General features: G+C 41.7%; 1 protein-coding gene across 4 annotated transcripts in view; it reads right to left on the bottom strand.

The window, feature by feature from the left end:
* The window catches only part of LOC126281166 (uncharacterized), a 39,911-nt gene extending 16,073 nt beyond the window's left edge, over positions 1-23,838 (bottom strand). Inside the window, exons 1-2 of one of the 4 annotated variants that reach the window (XM_049979840.1) lie at positions 23,816-23,838; positions 22,838-22,944 (exon numbers count right to left, since the gene is read on the bottom strand). The gene's annotated coding sequence lies outside the window, so the exon portion shown is untranslated. Of the gene's footprint in view, positions 1-22,837; positions 22,945-23,070; positions 23,095-23,290; positions 23,383-23,815 lie in introns of those variants that run through there. The other 3 variants (XM_049979839.1, XM_049979841.1, XM_049979842.1) reach the window with 3 other exon arrangements.
* Between the last annotated feature and the right edge of the window lie 223 nt (positions 23,839-24,061).

The following is a 24,061-nucleotide window of genomic DNA, read 5'->3' as shown; positions in this document are numbered from 1 at the left end:
GCAGGCTCTGTTCTAAAGTCACGAATTTCACCTACTGTTGATAAAATATTCATTAAATTCAGCTGACCTACAAGAATTTGAGAAAGAGGTGGGCTTTCGCCTATTTTTACTAATAAGATGCCATGTTGTCTTGCAAGGACTGTGGGCTTCTTCTATAAAACTGGATTTGCTTCCCTTCTATACTTTCTTGTACATTCTTTTGGGCTATATAGATAACAGTATAGCCTGTCACTGATGCCAATATCTTCAGTGGCTTTAACAATCATTTAGTAGGAGACGAGGTACTGGTAGAAGTACAGCTGTGAGGATGGGGCAAGAGTCGTGATTGGGTAGTTCAGATGGTCTCGGTCCGGCACCCAGTTTTAATCTGCCAGGAAGTTTGTCATTTAGTAGTTTTACAATGAATTTTATTTCAGCAAATCTACACATATACCAGCTCTTTACTTAGACAGTTGTCTGTGTGTATTTTGATTTGGCATTTAGATATCTCTTAGGTTTTAGGGGGAATATTTCACCAAATTTGGCTTTGAGTCTGGAACATAAGACTAAATGTGTCATTTGGTGCCAATTCTTCACATATTTGATGTCAGTCTGTTGACACCATGGTTCTGAAATCATCTAAATTTTTCTTTGTAATAACCCTACTTCTGAAGACATAATTTGAATGCCAGCTGGGAATTTGTCAAGTACTTACTGAGTTTTTCCTTAGGTTCCTGATTTCTGCACTGTGATCTGCAAGCAGAGGATCAACCAGCCTTATTTTGTAGTACCAACTGTTTAGGTTTGTAACAACTGTATCAAGACAGACATCTGCTATTTGTAGGTAAATAGTCCATAGCTGCTTCCTAAGTTCATAAAAGCTTTCTCTTTGTCACTATCTTCCCCTATATGGATGTTGAAGTCTACACATAAGGTAGTTTTTGCTTCTAGGTAAACTAGATGACACAAACAACTTCCCAATTTGTTGATGAAGTTTTCAAAATTTACATTTGGGGAACGGTACAGAAACAACAATTTAGTTAGTCTGGCAGCCCCAAAGCAGCCAATTCTGATCCAAGGCCACAAAGTTTCTTACAACAATTTTCTTGGCACTGAGCTTACCATTTGCATATAGAGACGTGCCGCCATTTCCAGACATCAATAACACTTAACATGGGTTATCAACAGATACAAAGAATGTCACTACAAATGGTCACAGGTTTGAATCTCAGAAATGCCAGCAGATACTTTAAGAAACATTGCGTCCTTAAGGAGGGCGTTGACTACATCCCTGGTGAATCTGTATGCCACATACTTGGACAATCAGTTTAACAGAATGGGGATCAACTGCAGTCTTATTAAATCAAGTGATGCTGGAGAAAAAGGATTCGGAAATGGGATGTTGAAAGAAGTAAATAAATTTTTACTTGGGCAGCAAAATGCAAAATAACTAATGGTATATCAAACACTAAATAACAACAACACACACACACACACACACACACACACACACACACACACACACACACACACACACACACACAGAGAGAGAGAGAGAGAGAGAGAGAGAGAGAGAGAGAGAGAGAGAGAGAAAGAGAGAGATTGGATTAAAAGGGGGGGGGGACCAAACTAAGAGGTCATCAGTCCCTTGTTCCGAATAAAAACAAAACTGACAACTCTAAAACAGAATGAAAGGAAAAATAACGATGAAGGGCAACAAACATGTAAATGGACAAAAAGGGACAAGAAAACGACAGAAACACAAGAAACAGGATGGAGAGATTAAAACAACAAAGCAGATTACCATGGCTGGCTGACTATGAGAATAAAAATGAAGCTGGCTACTCTGCAACACATTAATACTTCCTCCCTAAAAGCACTAGGGTGGAGGAAACAGAGGGACAAAGGACATGCGCTAAAACTTAGATCAAATGATAAATCATAAAACTACTGTAAATCAGACAATGAGGTGTTACCAGATAAAATTAGTGGCAACAAGTCCAGTAATCTCGTCGCTTGGCAGTCAAAGTGGGACAGTGCACCAGAATATGGTCCACTGTCAATCGGGTGCCACACTGACACTCAGGTGGGTCTTAATGGCGCAGGAGGTAACTGTGGATTGCCCAAGCGTGGCGAATGCAGAGTCGGCAGAGGACAACTGATTCCCTGCGAGAGACCTGCATGGAAGACTTCCACACATTTGTAGTCTCCTTAACGATACACAGGTCATGTTCAAAGATGCCCATCTCCAGAAGTGGTTTCCAGGTAGCCTGTTTGGCCAGCCTGTCGGCAAATTCGTTGCCTGGGATGCTGACATGTCCTGGGGTCCACAAAAAACACCCCTGAATGAGAGGACCAGTCCAAGGCATACATGGACTCCTGGATGGATGCTGCCGAAGGACGGTGAAGGTAGCAATGGTCGATAGCTTGTAGGCTGCTCAAGGAGCCAGTACACAAAAGAGACGATTGCCTGGGGTATGAATTTATTTACTGAAGGGTACAAACTCTGCAGGGAATACACTGCAGCCACTGGGCAAAAAATGCTGTTCAAAATGGCCTCTGCAGTCATAGGCAAAGCCAACATGACCATCAGCCATCGAGCCGTTGGTGTAAACAGCTTCAGAGTCCCAGAACATGTCAAGAATCGATAGCAGAGAGCAGCAGGAGTAACTGAGTCCTTAGGGTCATGTGAAAGGTCCAAATGAATCTGCGGCATACGTGTTAAGCACGGAGATGCACACAGACGGACCTCGATGGGAGGTGGAAGGTCTCCAGTTCTGACACAAGGGACCACATGCGAACCACACTCATTAGCCCTGACCTGGGCCACAGATCCAGGAGATGAATTGCCACAGGTGAAAAAAAGGAAATGGTAATTTGGATGCTTAGGAAAACTACAAATGTATGTAATGTAACTGGCAAACAGTTGTGCACGTCTGATCTGCAATGGAGGGACTCCGGCCTCCATCAGGACACTGGTCACCGGGCTCGTTCTAAAAGATCCCGTCGCTAGGCAAACGCCACAGTGGTGCACTAGGTCAAGTACATGCATAGTCAAGGTGAGATTGAACATGGACTTTGTAGAGTTGCTGCAGAGTAGAAAGATCTGCACCCCTGTTGGTGTTGCTCGGGCAGCGGAGAACATCGAGGTGCTGCCAGCACTTCCACTTAAGCTGACAAAGGTTAGGTAGCCAAGTCAACTGGGCATTGAAAACCAGTCCCAAGAATCAATATGTCTCCACTACAGTGAGTGGATCGTCATGAGGGTAAAGTTCTGGTTCCAGATGAACGGTACACGCTGACAGAAGTGTTTGACACACGACTTAGTAGCCGAAAACTGAAAGCCGTGGGCAAGAGCCCATGACTGCGCCTTGTTGAGGGCTCCCTGTAGGTGCCACTCAGCAACACCAGTGCTGGTGGAGCAATACAGAATGCAGAAGTCGTCTGCATACAAGAGGGTGAGACGGCCGGCCCTACAGCTGGTGCTAGACCATTAATAGCCACTAAAAATAGTGATACACAAAATACAGAGCCCCGCAGGACCCCATTCTCCTGGATATGGGGGGTTCTATGGGAAGCACAAACTTCGACACGTAAGGTACGGAGTGACAGGAAATTCTGGATAAAAATCGGCAGCATGCCTCGGAGACCCCACCCATATAATGTAGTAAGGATATGATGTGGCCAGGTCATGTCATGTCATACACTTTGTGTCTGGAAAAGTCTGTTCAGATGGCAGACTTGAGGGACACAATATTATCATTGGTAGAGCGACCCTGGCGGAAGCTGCCCTGACATGGAGCCAGTAGCCCACGTGACTCCAGGACCCAACCCAGTCGCCAACACACCATACGTTCCAGCAGCTTACAACCAACCTTGCTGAAGCTGATGAGCCGACAGCTATCCACATCAAGCAGATTTTTGCCGAGTTTGAGCACCAGAACGATGGAAAGATGCCATCGCATTAGATATGGTTGAAGATGACAGGGAGATGGCACTTGAGTCAGACGAGAGATGTTTGATCATTTGACTGTGGATCCGATCCGGCCCAGGAGCTGTGTCAGGGTAACGTGAAAGTGCGCTGAGGAGCTCCTACTTTGTAAATGTGGCTTTATAGGGTTCAGTGTAGCATATGAGAGGACGTTCCTTTCCAAGCACCATTTGTGGGTGCGAAAGGCTAGGGGGTAGTTCTCCGACGCAAAGGCTAGAGCATAGTGATCAGTGAAGTGCTAGGCAATCGTGTTTGATTCGGTACATAGCACACCATTGATGGTAACGCCAGGGACACCTGTTGGGGCCTGGTACCCAAAAAGACGTCTGATCTTCGTTCAAGCTTAGAAAGGTGACATATGGCACCCAATGGTTGACACGTACCTCTCCCAACACTCCTGTTTCTGTCGTTTCATAAGCTGGCGTATGCGGACACAAAGCTGCTTTAAGGCTATCAGATGCTCTAAGGAAGGGTGTTGCTTATGCCACAGTAGAGCTCGCCGATACACTGTAATTGCCTCAGTGACTTCCAGTGACCACCAAGGGACTGTCGTTCACCGGGGACACCCAAAAGAGCAAGGGATCATGTTTCCTGCCACAGAAATGGTTGTGGTTGTTAGCTGCTCAACCATCACATCAATGTCAACGGCGATATCAGAGGTGAAAGTTTCCCAGTTTGCCTTGTTTAAAGCCCATATAGGAAGTGGCCGAGGGCCTAATGCTGGGGCAGTGGTCACTACCGCACAGGTCGTCATGTGCTCTCCAGTGGATAGATGGGAGAAGTCCTGGGCTGCAAATTGATAAATCAATGGCCAAGTAAATACCTCAAGCCACACTGAAGTATGTGGCAACCCCAGTATTTAAGAGGCAGAGGTCAATCTGAGACAGTAAAGTTTCGACATCTTTGCCTCGGCCAGTAAACATGGTGTCAACCCACAAGGGGTTACGGACATTAAATTCTCCCAAAAGTAGGAAAGATTGAGGGAGTTGATCAACCAGTGCAGGTAATACATTCAGGAGTACTGCACCATCTAGAGGAAGATATATGTTGCGGACAGTTACTTCCTGCATCGTCTGTATTCTGACAGCCACAGCTTCAAGAGGGGTCTGAAGGGCATAGGTTCACTACAGACTGAGTTTAGGAAATAAACGCAAACTCCATCTGACACTCGATTATAGTCACTATGGTTCTTGTAATATCCCTTATAGCCACAGAGGGTAGGGGTCTGCATTGCCGGGAACCACGTTTCCTGGAGGGCAATGCAGATAGCAGGTGTAAAGCTTAACAGTTGCCGCAGCTCAGCCAAGTGGTGGAAAAAACCGACATAATTCCACTGGAGAATGACATCATGAGACTGGGAAGGCATGGAACATTGAATGAGGCAATTTACACCTCAGGGTTACCAACCGCCACTGACTTTTTGCCTGAGCAGTCTATATACATTGTGTCTGAGGGTCAGCGAGATCTAGGTCCTCAGCGGACGCCAGAATCTCCACCCCATCCTCAGATGCAGAGCTTGTAGGTCGCGGTGGTGTGGGTGCCACTGCAAGTTCCTTGTTCTTAGGGGGTCTTCTTTTTTGATTTCTCATGCTGTTCCTTGTGTTTCCCTGGCTGGGAGGACTTCACTGGATCAGTCTTCGGGACAGAGAATGAGCGTGAAGCCCTTACGACCAGCTGCTTTTGAGCTCTTCAGCCGCTGGCGGGTGTCATCTTTCCTACTAGCAGAAACCTGGGAAGGGAATGTCCCAAGGGACCCCTTCCTACTGAGAGGAGCCAAAGGAGCCTTATGCTTCTCTGGCTTGGAAGTGTGGACTGAAATCCCTGATGCTTGGGAGTGTGTTGCTCCTGAAGTAGGTGGTACGGAAGCAACAGGGAGGGAAGTGGCCCCCACCATCAAGGGGGCAGGTGTAGTCTCCCAGTTCTGAGAGGTGACAGAAATTCGAGGAACTGATGGAGCGAAAACTGATCTCGTAGCATAGGAATATGAGGTGGTCATAGCCCCAGGATGTAGGTGCTCAAATTTCCTCTTAGCCTCAGTGTAAGTCAGTTGGGCCAGGCTCTTATATTCCATAATTTTCCTCTCTTCTTGTAGTCTGGCGAGGTAGGTGAATAATGCTCTCCACAGTTGCCATGCTATAGATGTCCACAGTCTCGACAGGTGGGGCTGGAAGTACAGCGGGAAGACTATTTAAGCTCTTATGAGGCGTCATGGTTAACAGAAACATCCCCCAACTTTAGTCAATTTTTCATAATGCAGGGCCACAGTTGTAATATATTTCTTTAAAGACAGTGCCACCATTAAACTGTTGTTTATTTTCAGTGCTACATTTATACTTACAGAATTATGATTTCAGCTTCAAAGCACCATTATCAAGTGTTTTAAGCATTAAACAGTGCCTAAGATGGTATACTGTCGTATTTAAAATACACTATTAGACACACTGTCTAAGGGTCAATATTTCTGGTAAAGACTACTGCTTTGTTTCATCACTGAGAAATATCGACCCTTAGACAATGTGTCTAATAGTGTATTTTAAATATGACAGTATGCCATCCCAGGCACTGTTTAACACTTAAAACACTTGATAATGACACTTTGAAGCCGAAATCATGATTGTGTACGTGTAAATGTAACACTGTAAATAAAAAAAGTCTAATAGCGCTACTAACTTCAAAAAAAAAAATCCCCAACTTGCCGCAAGCAAGTAATGCTGTGACTACGCAGAGGATGCTGTTTTCATCAAAAGTGACCCAGAGTGCACTTTGGACAAGCCCTCCACCTCCCCAGCCGTCCTCCAAATGCTACACAGAAAAAACTGAGGCTTCATGGACATGAAAAATTCTCATCAACTCTCTTACATATGAGGTACCGGAGCGAATAAACTTCACTGCTGTCCTTAGCATTAAATTTAGACTTTGCCCACTTAGAAACTGCTGGCGGCAGACCACCAGCAAGAGATGACTTACTATGCTTCATGGCATGTCATCCACCCTGATGCCACCCACTCCAACCAGGGACCCTCCCCACAGGAGCCACCCAGCCACAGCAAAGGCCACCTGGCAGGATGGTATTGTTGGGAGTCCCGATGCCCCAGGGTGACGAGCATGCACTCCTTGGCATATGTGGAGAGTTAGCACCGCAGGCATCAACAGAGCAATCCCTGTGTTGTCAGAGGGTTATAGCCAAAAGGGTACATGGTGCCCCACCACAACAGAGTGATTACCATGCTGGATATAAAGAAGTCCATGGTCATCGCCGGCACAGAAAGTGACACTGCATAGTGCGTGGTGGAAAACGCACCCAGGAAGGTGTCCTCGCCCAGGAGATTGAGGATGAGCGCGACTGGAAGTGGGCCAAAGATCTCACTGAAAGATTGACATTCAGTCATGATGATTGATTCAGGAATATTTTGAAAAATGGAGGTCAAACCCTACAGAGGACCATCATACAAAGGCCGAAAGGTGTGAGACTCCTTTTAGTCACCTCTTACAAAAGGCAGGAATACCTCAGGCCTATTCTAACCCCCAGGCCCGCACAGAGTTTTTTACATGCGTATTTTACGTGTACATGTAGGATAAAGTTGAATCTCTGTACCTCTGAAACAGATAAAGATATCAAGAAAATTTTCAAGGATGTTCAATATTAGGAATGTATCACAAAGTTTCAGCCATTTACTGTACAGAGACATCTTGGAATTGCTAGCTCAGTTTTGGCAAAAAAAATAAAAAAGATGGAAAAAACGCTTTTTTGGGTTTTCTAAGGTGTGGCCAATGAACTAATGGTGCCTCCATTAGACTCACCATAGACCACATGAAATGCAAAACGAACCATCCCATTTGCTTAAGCTGGAGGCACTGTGTAATATTCGAAGTTTGAACCTGTACTGTAGGATATTGGCACTAAGACATTGTCAGTTAGGAATACTAATGGTCCTTGGCCAAAGTGCTATCCAAAACACTTGGCCCCAATATTCTGTCACCAACAGAACGCAAGGTATGATCCCCAGAAAAATCTCATAGCATTTTGGAATATAACAGTAAGCATACTGTTACATGCTTACTGATTGCTTCAGCATCCACTTGCCAACCTACGATAATACCATAGTGAAGCAGCAACAAAGACTCCACCATTGCGTATGAGCAGGGGTGTAAGAAGTTCTGTGTGAACGCAGAAAATCTTGTACTGGACAAACAATCCACACAACCGAATATCAACATGTAAAACATGAGCAGCACACCTGCTTACTGCAGTCCAACTAGTCTGCAATAGCAGAACACAGCACTGAAAATGGACATAAAATGAATTATCTGCACGCAGTCCTGGCTACTGCTGATAAATTTTTTGACAGCATCTTCAAGGAAGCAATTGAAATTTGTGTGACTGACGATATTTCATCAACATGGACACTGGCTTCCAACTGAGAAAGGTATGGGAGCCAACACTAAGCTCCATCAAAGAAACACTTGAGTTGCAACAGGGATGGTGGGCAAAAGTAACTGAGACTCTCCCCACTACTGTGTCACAACCGCATGCACCCAACAATAAAGCAGGGTGCTGGGATGATGTGGCCTGAAGTCTGAACTGGCAGGTATAAAAGCCACGAGCCTGCAGGAGACACTTCATTTCATCAGCACAACCTGAAGATGATTAAATAGTTGTCTAAAATATTGTGGACTTTTGGCAACTGGATCTGGCAGTACACCCAAGAACCTTGGAAGCACCAAGTAAGCCTCAGAACACATACAACCCACAGTTAAGATATGACTCAATTCAAGTTTCTATGAAGAGAAGTGAACTTTCACATTTGCCTTTTTCTCGTGCAAAAATGCTATAAATGTGAGGGCTAGGGCTAGTTTCTAATATTTTCCACCAATAATTATTTAATATTGAAACTAGATCTCTAATTTTTTTCTCTCTGGGGTTAAGTTCACATTTGACACTCAACTGACCATTTAATTCTAAAAGAACCGATGACCTAGATACATCATCAGACAAGAAAACCTACATATGCATTCTATTCTCGTTACAGTTTTGTTACGTAATATTACATTCCCCAATACTTTTACACGACAAACTGTATGAAGATAAGTCAGTCTGAAGAGATGTTCCACATACAGCATCAATTAATGTGAGTATTTTCACGGTACAGAAGCATAAAAGTGAAAACGATCAAATATGGCAATATATTTTGCAATCATGAAAATGGTGCTAGCTAGGTTTGCTTCCAACAGGATATATGATGGCATGTGAGCTCCACTGTTGTCACATGATAGATGGAATACTTAAAACTATGACTGCTACCTGCAGAAACACTGGTTTCTTTCTCCAGTATCTTTTCAACTTAAGTTAGTTTTAGGGCTACACAAACAAAGGAGACAAGTCTTCATTCTATTTCGTGTGTGCACCTGTCGATGACTTTTGTTATTTGGTGAACAGTCTCCTTTATTCCTAAATGTTTTTATTCTATAAGTATTTTCCTTATTGAAAGAAATATACAGAGTGCCCTGTAGTACTACCAGAAACACATTTGTGTAATGTCATGTGCCCTGTGCAATGCTGTGACTGAATGCTATAATTAAACCAAGCACGCACCATGTTGATTTTCATGTAGTGAAGTGCTGTAGTCAATGGCTTTCATATTTATAAAAGGTGTCTCAAAAGGAAGTTTCTCCTTGATGTGTCAGAAAATATACAGTTAAAGAATTTACTTCTTACAATTAAAGATTCATTTAAACAATGAACAAAATTTTGCATGACAAATCGACGTGTAAACACTGGATGCTTGCCACTTCACTACGGATAATTTCTTTCAATTGCTCTATGAAGTCTGATTATTGACATACACTTTAGATCTGTGGATGTGTGTGCTGTGGCTCTATCTTACTGAAACCATGTTCTTTGGTTGTAATAAGGAAAATTTTGCAATTCAGGCAGCAAAAATTTGCCCAACATCGCAACATAACATTCCTAATTCACTGTAAATGCACGACTGATCTTGTCTTGAAAACAAATGGGCCAATAATTCCTTGAGCCAATGTCGCAACGCATACAGTAGCTTTTGGCAAATAAAGGGGTTTCTCAGCTTCTGTTTAGGATTCACTCACTGCAGTAGTGGCCATTTTGCTTACGAAAATGACTGTTCATACGAAAATTAGCCGCATCAGAAAACAGATGAAGGGCACTCAATCACTTAATTAACAAACTGTGCCCTATGTCTGGCATTCTGATGCTTTAATTCTTGCAGAAATTGGATTTTGTAAGGGTCCAGTTTTGAGGTCTTTTTGCAGAAGTCAATGCAGTGATGACCTATGCATATTTAAAGAACATGAACTCTTAGAATGTAGAGTCAGGATCACCAAGAACAGAACAATTCACACTCTCCTTGAATGTTCTGATCCATTTCCAGATAAGGGGAACCATGGAGCACGATTTATATTGTGCAATCCACAATCACTGCAATATTTCCTCTGTGCCACAGTTGCTGCATCAACATTTTTGTAAAATTTTCACACGCGGAACGCACAGTTGTCTGCTCTATGTCGACTGAATTCCCATTGGCCAAGCAAGCGATGAACACAGCCAACCCCCCCCCCCCCCCCCCTCTGATTTCCTGGTACATGCACAGAGAGCTCTTCAAATATAAACTTTCTTTTGAAACACAATGTGCTTGTGCACCCCCACAAACCATGGCTCTTACAAAGCTCGAGCTGCCCACTTGCAAAAACAATAGAGAAGAATCTATCCAGAAGCCAGGCTAACCTGTGGTTCTTGAAGAGTGGCAGCAGCCTTCTCAGTAGTTGCAGGGAAAACAGCTTATATGATTAACTGACCTGCCAGTGTAAAATTAGCCAACATGGGCTTGCAGTGTTGTAGCTGAAAGCAATGGAAAGACCATAACCACTATTTTTCCTGAGAGTGTGAAGCTCCACTGCAGCAGGAGAAGGAAGAGAAGCAAAAATGGTAATAGAAAATGGAATAGGGAAAGGGATGCAAAAGGGAAGCAGTGTGGTACAACAACAATTTGTTAAAGTATCATGAATGAAAGCTGTATAAGTAAATGAGGCCTCGAGATGTCAGAGGTTTTCAGATTGTTTAAAGAATGGTAGGGCAGATTTTAAAGCCATATTTTAAACTATAAAACATTTCCAGAAACAGGTGTTGACTGGCCATAATTTGTTGGCTGTGATCTGCAGTAATTGGAAAAATGTTGGCAATCAAGGAGATGGGACCTGGATAAAATCGCGCGCGCGCGCGTATATATATCTATCCTTTTTCCCCCCCAAGTCTTTCCGCTCCCGGGATTGGAATGACTCCTTACCCTCTCCCTTAAAACCCACATCCTTTCATCTTTCCTTTTCCTTCCCTCTTTCCTGACGAAGCAGCCGCCGGTTGCGAAAGCTCGAAATTTTGTGTGTGTGTGTGTGTGTGTGTATTTTATTGTGCCTGTCTATCATCGCTTGGTAAGTCTTCGAATCTTTGTTTTTAATATATTTTTCCCATGTGGAAGTTTCTTTCTATTATATATATGGAAACATTCCACATGGGAAATATGTATCTAAAAACAAAGGTTCTGTAACTTACCAAACAAAAGTGTTGGTACGTTGATAGAAACAATAACAAACACAAATTTCAAGCTTTCGCAACCCACAGTTGCTTCATCAGGAAAGAGGAAAGGAGAGGGAAAGACGAAAGGATGTGTGTTTTAAGGGAGATGGTAAGGAGTCATTCCAATCCCGGGAGCGGAAAGACTTATCTCAGGGGGAAAAAGGGACAGGCGCGCACGCGCACACACACACATATATACAGACACAAGCAGACATACATATGTAAAGGTGGGAGGGGGTAAGTAGCGGAAATGAGAGAAATAAAAAGACTGGGTGTGACAGTGAAATGATGGCTGTGTAGTGCTGGAATGGGAACAGGGAGGGGGCTGGATGGGTGAGGACAGTGACTAACGAAGGTTGAGGCCAGGCCAGGACGGTTACGGGAATGTAGGAGGTATTGCAGGGAAAGTTCCCACCTGCATAATTCAGAAAAGCTGGTGTTGGTGGGAAGGATCCATATGGCACAGGCTGTGGAGCAATCATTGAGATGAGGGATATCATGTTTGGCAGTGTGTTCAGCAACAGGGCGGTCCACTTGTTTTGTCGGTGGCCGTTCATACAATCAGACAGCTTGTTGGTTGTCATGCCTACATAGAATGCAGTACAGTGGTTGCAGCTTAGCTTGTAAATCACATGACTGGTTTCACAGGTAGCTCTGCCTTTGATGGGATAGGCGATGTTAGTGACTGGACTGGAGTAGGTGATGGTAGGAGGATGTATGGGACAGGTCTTGCATCTAGGTCTATTACAGGGGTATGAGCCATGAAGTGAGGGATTGGGAGCAGGAGTTGTGTAAGGATGGACGAGTATATTGTGTAGGTTTGGTGGACGGCGGAATACCACAGTAGGAGGGGTGGGAAGGATAGTGGGCAGGACATTTCTCATTTCAGGGCACAATGAGAGGTAATCAAAACCCTGGCAGAGAATGTAATTCGGTTGCTCCAGTCCCAGATGGTACGGATTTACGAGGGGAATGTTCCTCTGTGGCCGGACTGTGAAACTTTGGGATGTGGTGGGAGACTGGAAAGATAAGACACGGGAGATTTGTTTTTGTACAAGGATGGGAGGATAATTACAGTCAGTGAAGGCTTCAGTGAGACCCTCGGTATATTTTGAGAGGGACTGCTCATTACTGCAGATGCAATGACCACAGCTCACTAGGCTGTATGGAAGGGACTTCTCGGCATGGAATGGGCGGCAGCTGTTGAAGTGGAGGAATTGCTGGTGATTAGTAGGTCTGATATGGATGGAGGTACTGATGTAGCCATCTTTGAGTTGGAGGTCAACATCTAGGAAGGTGGTTTGTTGGGTTGAGTAGGACCAGGTGAAGCAAATGGGGGAGAAGTTGTCGAGGTTCTGCAGGAATATGAATAAGGTGTCCTCACCTTCAATCCAGATAGCAAAGATGTCATCAATGAATCTGACTCATGTGAGGTCTGGGATTTTAGGAAGCATTCATCTAGATGGCCCATGAATAGGTTAGCATAGGATGGTGCCAAGCAAGTGCTCATAGCCATACTGCGAATTTGTTGTAGGTAATGCCTTCAAAGGAGAAGTAACTGTGGGTGAGGATACAGTTGGTCATGGAGACTAGGAAGAAGGATGTTGGTTTGGAAACCATAGGGTGTCTAGAAAGGTAGTGTTCGATAGCAATAAGGCCCTGGGCATTAGGTATGTTAGTGTACAGGGACAGGAAATGTGGAGAGTCAGTCGAAGAAATGGTTGGTATCTTTTATATAGGAGGATAGGTTCAGGATAATAGGTTGAAGTAGTTGGTCTAAGAGCGCGGAGATTCTCTCAGTGCGGGCACAGTAACCGGCCACATTGGGGCGTCCTGGGTGGTTGGATTTATAGACTATAGGAAGCATGTAGAAGGTGGGAGTGCGGGGAGTGGTAGGGGTAAGTAGAGAGACATACTATGGGGAGAGGTTCTGGGATGGGTCTAAGGATTTGAGTAGTGACTGGAGATCCTGCCGTATTACTGGAATGGGATCGCTGTGGCATGGTTTGTAGGTGGAAGTATCTGACACCTGGAGTCCTTCTGCCACGTAATCCTTGCAGTTCACAACAAAGGTGGTAGACTTCGTCTGTAGGTAGGATTATAAGGTCGGGACAAGTTTTTAGATGATGGACTGTGGCTCTTTCTGCGGTTGTAAGGTTAGTTTGCATGTTGGGGCTTTGGGGAATGATGGTGAGCCAAGGCTCAAGGTTACGAAATTCTGGGAAAGTTAACAGGGGATGGAGGAGTGAACCGAGTTAGGCAAGGTTCAATATTGGCCTTTGGTTGAGTCTAATTGGTCAGGTTGGTGGCGTAAAAGTGTTTCCACTGTAGGGACCGGGAGAAGGAGAGAAGGTCTTTAAATAGTCCTGTATGGCTGAATTTGGGAGTGAGGCAAAAGGTGATTCCTTTGGAAAGGACTGATAGTCCCACAGAAATAAGCCTTCTGGAGGAAATATCCGAGAGACCTCTCATGCTGTAAAAGTAAGAAACAAATAGCGACAACAATGCCAGATTCCTAGCACATGTAGCTTGCCATCAAATAGGAAACACACACACACACACACACACACACACACACACACACACACACACACACACACACACACACACACACACACACACACACTGTTGGTTAAACCACAACAAGGGAATGGAGCAGAACAAAGAATTTGTGCAGCAGAGGCCGTCAACATGTTACATTCTTATGGAAGAACTGTTACACCAGTTTTAAATTCAATTCCAATGATAACACAATCACATCAAAGAATGAGTTATCGACTACCACAGACTTCTTTCGATCAACACAAACAATCTATTGTACAGAAGTGGGATGGTCATCCAATGTTGACATATCAAATTTTTATCTTTGAAGTTATAAAATGACACTGTCCACCCATACAATGCTGCAATTTCCATAAATTTTATGAATAAACTGTAAAAGTCAGCAGGTTGGATTACCTCTGAGAAGATAGTCCAAGTTCTAGAAAAACCTAGGAATATAGTAACATGAATAGACATCAGTTTTTTCAATGCAACTCCTAAGGGGATTAATACATTTACCTGGTTGGTAAAAAGTCGCAACTTTACTTATGATGGTGTCTCAACAAAACATTAAAATTGTGCCAACATGAGAAGTATTACCTTTTAGCCAAATTTGTAATGAATCAACGATTCACTGCATATTTTTGATAGATATAAATAACGTGAAGTAACATTCATTTACATAACTAAAGATAAGCAAAGAACCTCTTACTGCAGACCTATGCACTCCTGTTTTCAAAAATGGTTGAGAAAGTGGTCTATGAAGGAATACTGAATCATTTAACTGAACAGAACTAGTCAACTGCCTCTCGGCATAGCTTTCATACAGAGTCCTCAACAAAGAAAGCAATGAAAGACCCAATGAATAAAGTGTTAGCAAAGCTAAATTATCCAAACTATATGAGATTTGGATCCGTTTTGATACAAAACACTTTTGTTTTTATTTATTTCATTGTATTTCGCAAACTAGTTTCAGTGACAATATTGCTGTTATCAGTCAGTTTCTTAGTATCTTTACTCTAAAACAAGCATTTTCAATATTTAAAAGCAACTGCAAGCCAACCAACAAATATGAGTACATGATAAATTATGTAACAACTTACTGCACACCAAAACTGTATCCTTAACACTACTGCAATTCCCATTAGTGTATCGCTAACATAAAAAAGTTCACTTTTCGTGTTTGATAATAACAACCACTCATACAGTTGCAGGTAACATAATGTATTCTGAACAAACAACAACCAAAACAAAATAAATGCTGGAAAATAACAGCAACAAACCTAAAAGCCTCAGAGTGACAAAGTAAGATATCATGAACTATTCATAGAATACAATATTTGGAACCACACAGTACATACATTAATGATATTTTATAACGTTTGTAATGACACTATTTTTTTTTAAATACACAAAGAGTTTCCAGATAAAATAAGTTATCCAACTGATTTATATTTTGCAATCTTTCCACAGCCTTTCATTGCACTGATGGCAAAATGAAATGTTAATAGCATTGTAGAGAACCCACCTGTGTGTTCAGAGTCTCACCTTACGACACAAAGCAGAGTGTCCTAGATTGAGTCACAAAAATGACTAACCCCAGAATGGGGGAACAAGCCCAAACTGAGTTTCATCTTTTTCTTAACTTACTTAAATTATATTCCCATTACTTCAAATGACAGTTCAAAATTGTGACTGTCCGTTGACGACATAAGCATAATAATCAAGGGTTCTATATTAACTTCGAGAGACACCTCAATAGCTGGACAAGGCAGCAACTGATTCACAGCTGACAGTTTAATTCTTCATCTCACAAAGGTACATACTATGGAACTTCAAACAAGCAAAAAAGATTTCCCAGCACCAGACAGAGAGATTAACTGAGACAGTAAGTTAAAATGAAGTCAACACACAATCTAATCACAGAACTCAGTTCACCATGTTTTGCCCTTAGAGGCATTTCTCATTGTCTTAACCTAAAGGTGCCAGTTTCTCCTTATTTTGTATATTTTCATTCCCAGTTGCTTTGTGGAATTATCTTCTGGGGCAGTGCACCTAAAAGAAATGAAATGTGTATTCAACAGAAGCAAGCAGTAAGTGTACTGTGTAAGTAGAGAGACCCATCTCGCAGTAACATTTTTAATGATTTTCAAATTCTTGTCCCAGCACATTTACTACTTAATGGGTTTTGTTGCTAATCGCAGAGAAACATTTCAGCTGAATTGTGATCCTCATTACCACAGTACATGGAAAGAATAATTTTCATGTTGACTGCTTATTTGTTTACAGTCCACAGTGGAGTTACATATTCTTGAGCACAGTCATTCAAACACACATCACTGTAACACAGCAAGAAATTGGTAATCCCAAACAGATCAAATGAAAATTGAAAACGATACCTCATTAGAAACTCTCTCCACAAATTATCTCATTATTTACATACAAGGGTTGAAAGCTTTTCTTAGTTATATGGCAATAATTAAAGGAATAAAGTAGTAATTAACTGATAGATGGGTGATAAAGGACAGTAAGAAAGTGAAAATTAGAAACATCTCACAGTAGCATAGCAGAATCCCACATCCAGTGAACCAACCAGCCAAGAATCAAACACCAAGAAGTCCATAAAGCAGGGAAGGCAGGAGGAATCAGGGTATGAAAATCCAGTATTTGATAGCTTCGCTTAATCAAGCACGTCGTACATATGTGATATAGAACACATTATAGCTCAATTATGAAAGCAAAATAAAATTATTATTTGCTTGTACAGGTCACCAGATGGAGAAAAGACCATTTTGTATTATCAAACAGAGCAACTTTTGGAAGAGATAAACACTCAAAAGGAAAATGTAATTATATGTGGTGACTTGAATACTGATTTCTTAAAATCTAATAAATTCAAAGACAATATTTACTCCAGTCACTCAACATAAGCACAAGTGTAACTGAAACAAGTCAGGATAAAGCTACCATAAGAGTGATAAAGAAAGGTGCATGAAGAGATTCCTGTATACCCAAAGTCTACAAATACTGCCTGTCTTGTTTGTATCATATATGAAATACTTATTTTTAAAAAAGGGCGTCTTAAAAAAAGATCATATGTTTGAACATAACTATGAACTACATGCATATGAAATGAGGTAACTTAACATATGTGTACGTACATACAAACTCATGGAAAAGAAGACACCATACTGGAGCTGTTATACAGAGTGATTCAAAAAAATGTTTGCAAACTGACATGGCACATCAGATATATAACAAGAATCAGTAAGCACATAGAAAATGGGACGTTGCAGAGGCCACCTGGCACTACTAAATGGCATTGCAGTTATTTAGTTACATGTTACAAATGGATGTCCACTACAGGCAATGCTTGAAGTTTTGTCTAAATGCATCGAAACACACCAGACATTGACACTCCAAGGGACAGCACACCCTCTGAAAGATACCTGGTGCATCTCTAAGACATACCACTGCTGCAACAATCCTGCCCACTAGGTCCTCTGGTGATGTAACAAGTGTTTCATACATAAGGCCCTTCAGATTCCTCCCCTCCCCCCCCCCCCAAGGACAAAACCATCAAGGTGGCCATGTGACTGATCCACTGATCAAGCAAGTGGCCAGGATAGGTTGCCTGCAGATGTGCCCACATTTGCCTGCTGCAATGCATGAGGGGGAGGGGGGCAGGGGGTGCTGAAATCGAATGCAGTAACAAATAGGCATGGGAACAACATTCAGTACGTTCGACAGAACCTAGCACAGGAATACAAGATATGTGGGACCATAGAGTCAGTTCAGGAGAACATATGACCCAATTACACAGTCTCCGAAGACGCCAGCCCAAAATTTAAGGGTAAATTAGCATTTTGAGAAATGAGAACATGTAGCAGGTTGTGATTGGTCATCACACCCTTGAGTGAGAATGCAGCCTCATTAGTGTGAAGTATACCCCCTGTGAAACTTCTGTCTGGAAGAAATTCCTGCAGAAACCACCACACAAACCCTACAGCACTTTTAGTCTTCCAGTTATAATGCCTGGATGCACTGGAAATGAAATGGATGCAGTCCTTTGTTGTGTACAATGCGCCAGACAAAGGGTTGGGGGACAGAAGTGGCATGCGATACACCTCATGTACTTGTTGACGGCATATGCAGCACCCTTGGAAGAATGCTTTCTTCCGCACAACTGTGTGTTGTTCACTGGTGACCAGAATTTGGGTTTTGCATGTGGAAGAGCCAGTTTTGTACACTTGGTAATGCAGGGTGCCAAATAATTAATGGCATGAAATATTTCTATTGACAATTTTGCATGATACAATCACATGGCTTCCATCCACTGCAGTGGGTCGCGCCATACATAGAAAGCTTCTCCGCCATTTTGCAGCATGTGTAGTTAGCCATGCTACTTCCAACATTTCCAAGCCATGAATGGCGACGATCTCCATGTGTGTTTGCTTAGCAACACTCTCTTAACTGTAGCAGCATCCCATGGCGTTTGCAATACCCAGTTTGTATGTGATTACTGATCCTTGTTGTATGCCTGATGTGCAATGCCATTTAGTAAACTTTTTTTGAATCATCTTTTTACTGTATATCTTCTGACTTCAAATTCATGTAGAAATTAAATATTTAAGGTAAAGTTGAAACTGTTCTTGCTTGGTGTTGTCTCTGAACTTCTGGAACTCATAAGTAGGAACTTAATCCTGATTTATCAAATACTGTTTATTTATCACACGTAAAAACTACTAAAATGATTTCGTGGTTCCAATGAATAAATTAATAACAACATACTGCAAACTGGGCTGTGTTTTTACAGATGTAACTAATTATTTCCTCTGAAAAATACCTGCCATCAAGTAAATTTTAGCTACCAAAGGACATTTGACGACTTGAGATGGCTGAGGCTTTTTAAAAGAAGCAACTTTCTTTAATTGTAACTGATACATTTGCCTGCGATAAGAATAAATATCAAGAAGCAACACACAGGAAGAGCTTATATTTATTGTGATTTACTTGTATTTTGTTAATGTGTACTGATGCTTTCCACATGCCTGAAGTTTCTCCTTGATAGGATGTACGTCAATGTGATGGGTGAAGAAATCATTAGTCTTACATTCAAGTTACACAACACAAAAGCAGTAAACACAAAATTACCATCAAAAAGCAGCACTTTACCTACCTTCCTTCAAGAATTGTAAAAATATTTGTCAAAAATTTGTAATCACTTGCAACAAATAAATTTTATTTCTTTAACAATTTCATGCACCTAGTGTCCTTCAGAAGATTAGTGTAAAAGATAATACCATATCTGTACATGTACTGTCGTCCATATGACACTTGATAATAATGTGTTGATTCTGATTTTCTGAAGGGCACTAGGTGCCTGAAACTGGTAAAGAAATAGAATTTCTTTCACGCAACTGTTAAAAAAAAAAAAACTGGCCTCACATCAATTTACACTATCTCAATAGAATATTCAATAATCAAGGCACTGCAAGTGTCCACTGCAAGCGGCCGATTCCACCTGTCTGCTTTGACCCATGATGTCACCAATATGGCGGAAACCACCATTCACAACAACTCCCATATTGCGCTTATGACGTCATTACGTAAACATGACAACATACACGAAAATAGATCAAAAAACCATCACACACATCTTCCTCCAAAAATATAATGAAACTAACGGGGTTTTTTGGGTGGGGACAAACTTAATAAAAACACATGCCACTGTACCAAAAGACACAAAACGACAAAATAAAATGACCACACAACCTTCCCAAATTCCACTACACACCATATCCTCTGGAATCAGTCACTTCCCTTGTTGACCTATATAGCCCAACAGCAATTATTGATACCACATTATGAAACTCTGAAACGATCAGCAACGCCACAATTATTGCTTAAAAAAACAACCTAGAAAGACCAAATTGGAGTCAAAAATTTCCCTTGACCTATATATGTCAACAGCAACTCACAATACCAAAACACCAATACCTACGACCCACACACAGGAATCAAACACACTTTCTGACCTATGAAGCTCAACAGCGGTTCATGACACTACCCATTGCTACAACCACACATTGGAATCAAACACTTCCCTTGACCTATGTATGTCAAAAAATCTCGGCCCACCCACAACCCGTTCCCCAAAATCAAAGACCCATAAACAAATAAAAACCAAAAAAATATCAATCACTCACTACAACTCAACAACAACTGCAATAAAAGAGATCCACCACAACAAAATCTCAAAACAACCAACACCCCCCCCACCCACCTACCTCGCCAACAACTAACCCACCCCCCCCACCCCCTCCGAGCTACAGCCACACCCCCCCCCCCCCGACACCTTCGGCCTATAAATACTACTAACTGCCCTTAAAAAAAAAAAACTAAAAATACAACAGCCCTCAGAAACACTCTTCTGCAAACAGAACTCGTCTAAATGAGACTGAAGTTTAGAAGAGTGCCTCTTCTCCTCCCAATAACTGACTTAACGGCCTCAAAAAGACCCTCTATTGAATTCATACAGGCCCAGGTCTCACAATTTTTAAACTCAACATTGTGATCAACTGCTAAATGATTGCACCCCCAGTCACACAACCCCCTATAAGACGAAAATGTACCTCCAATTATGGTATTCCCCACTTCTATGAAATCCTCAATTAATCCCACTAATTCCCTTTTTGTCTGGCCCTCCGAAACCCTAAATAACATTCTGAACCCCCCCCCCCCACCCCATACACCAACCACAAACTTACCCCTCCCATACTACTTCCTCCCAAACTGTGACTTGTCAACCTCCACCACCACCCCAGACCCACCCAATTTACCCCTGTACTTAATATACTCCGAACACACTTCACGACAAAATGACAAGCACAGCCCTCTCACTCAAACCAATCCCATACACACAGAAACTGTGGGAGAATAGCAAAAATGACAAGTCATTATCACAATTTCTCGAATGCTCAACTTAAGACTTCTCGAACCAGGAAGCTCGCCTTCTAGATTGCCATAGGTTATTCCTACAGCACCTCTACATGTAGCCGTTCCTGGTCTGAGATGCCAGAAATTTCGTCAATCATATTTCCTCTGGACAGACAGAGCACTTCACCCCTTTGGCCAACAGCCCAAAAAGCTGGAGAAACTTTATGAGGGACAAAGCACAGTCCCCCCATCTACGCACACAAACACTTGTCAGTCATATCCACACCTAACAAATGCATAAACAAATCACACAAGACAAACAGCAAACAACACTACAATAACTTGGACACAACAAAAACTAAATCGTTAACTCACTGGAAACTATTCCTGCAAACGCATAGTCAACACAAATACTGAACGCGTCAACTAAACCCCCATAACACGCAACCCAAGAGAGCACCACCTACCGCATCAAAACAATACCTATAGACCCGCCACACTCACAAACTAAACGCCACGCCGTTGAGACGTCACACATCACAATTGGATTACGTCACGGGTCAAAGCCAACAGGTGGGAGCAGGCGCTTCCATTGACCCATCCAAAATAACCATTATCATATAAAATATAAGAGTTCTTTAGAAATGATTGAGAATAACAAAGCTATTAACAGTAAGGCTTGCAACGAGGCAATGTAGTCACCGGCTCACTAGTAAACAAGCAGTGTCTGTTGCTGCAGCCAACTGCTACTTGAACCATAGTAAATATATTCATATAATTCGCAAGATCATAGCAATGTTGAGACTTCGCTGCACATTTTCATTCCTAACTTGTTACATACTGCTGAGAACAGATATCGTAGATACACAAATTACACAAAGCAAATAAATCCTACATTAACACAGCAATTGTCATTCTCATCCAACGGTGGTATTTACATCCCCCACTAGTAGCATCAGAGATAGCAGAGCAACAAGTTCTCAGAATGACTGTTGCTATAGGAGCTGTCCTGTAAACAAATATCTGTAGCTATCATGTTAGGCCCTAATCTTATTCAAGTACAGGACACAGATAATTAATAGCATCATTACTGACAAAAGCTGTACCGTGAATCTTGCCAACAGGATGAAAAACAGCAAAGAATTTCGATATTCACGAACAGACACTAATATAAAAACATAACAGTGAGAGAGGAATTATATGTAAAAAGAAGAAATAAAATATGAGATACTGACGTACATTCACACGACAGAAAAAAATGTTTGAAAAATTAGTTGATAACATAATATGCAAATCAGCTTATGCTGACGGTAACGCCTGTAACTACATATCCGAAACAAGGTTGCCAAGACATGCATTGGGGAGGGGGGAGGAGATATTTTGTAGATTCATGAGCTGCGTGTTTTTTCTATATATTCACAAAAACACAGTGCGCTGCCTTACATAAACATTTCACCACACTAGTTTGTAAATAAAACTAACACCTTGTATATCAGACAATGTAGAATAACAAAATTATACCTAACAACTTAAGGCGGACTATTTTCCTTCCTCCCAAAATGTTGTCGACATTATTCTCACTTCCCTGGTCATTAAAATACGTGCAACAATGCCAGAATGTTGCAAATATTGTCGTGTCTGTGAAACTAACAGACGTCGTAACTTTCGTAGCAACTGATGGTTCCAAAAAGTAAACCTGACTCTCTTACTGTTCTCTACAACTGTCTTCGATGTGTTTGGATAGTAACACAAAACAACAATACATGAGCAATTAAATTTACCTCTAGATTCGAAAATACTCCTAATACATCACACTACTCAGCTTCTTGTTACTAACGATCATCGTAGTCTACAGTGTTTGATGGCACTGGTGTCTTCTGGTAACGGCCTGCAATAAAGATAGTGCAACATGAAGCAATCTGCTTACCACAACCAATTCTTTAATACTATTTCTTACGACCGTTTACATTAGTTGTTCCACTACTCCTAGCTTGTACGTTTAATATGAAAACACCTCATATGTGTTTACTCTTGCTACAAGGTCTTACACAATTTGACCTGAACGAGAATGACACGTGAAGTCTGTCATAACTCTTTCCACAAAATTAACATTTGTCCGTATACATGCATGTCTGTATTTAAAAAGATTATAAAACTAGGTTCAAGTCTCACATCTAGAGTGTACAATCAACTAAAACAATGTATAAATAATTGCAAAACGCACACAACTTTACCTTCACAACAGGAACTTCTTCCCGCCCACTATAACTTACTTTACCGCCAACCAGAGATTTATTTACCGCGCTACAGAGATTCATTTTTTTTTTTTTTTGCGTACACTGTCAGTAGTCGATATAGTTACCGAAGACAATGTGGAAGAAATCAGTTTGATGAGGAACTAGATCACTATAATTAGATGAAACTTTGCACTTTTCGAAATAAAACACGTTATATCACGTAACATACTTGGGATGACAACCCCCGCAACACTTCGAACGAACCAGCTACTCAATTACACACTAAGCATTTTCATTCTGAGAAGTTGTTAAATAAATTTGAAAATAGTCCAGTGTTATGGCCGATTCTGTATAGCTGAATGTGTGAACTTAACATAAAGAAACATTTATAATTTCTTACGAGCAATACCAACGCCTCAATCTCAAACCAGATCACTCAAATTTAAGGGAAAGAGATGTTGGCCGGATTAATATGTTGGTAAAAGATGTTTAGTTATTCTTAAAATAGAAGTTGTTTTATACCTTATAGGCTCCTGTACTGTGTATAATATATTGAATCATTTCCCCTATGGCCTTGCCTTGAGCGAAGCATTATATGCCGACAACATAACTTTATATTCGGCGATGCGAAAGGCCGTAGATAAAAATCGATGTTAACGAGCGTTATACCACGAAAATACTGGTGACAATATTTCTCTACATAGGTCGAAGTAAAATGATTTGTATTTGAACAAGAGCATATTATAAAAAATTAATATTCGTAAAGAT

The sequence above is a fragment of the Schistocerca gregaria genome, chromosome 7 (genome assembly GCF_023897955.1).
Source record: "Schistocerca gregaria isolate iqSchGreg1 chromosome 7, iqSchGreg1.2, whole genome shotgun sequence".
NCBI classification, from domain to species: domain Eukaryota; kingdom Metazoa; phylum Arthropoda; class Insecta; order Orthoptera; family Acrididae; genus Schistocerca; species Schistocerca gregaria.
This window is presented reverse-complemented; position numbering and strand designations above follow the sequence as displayed.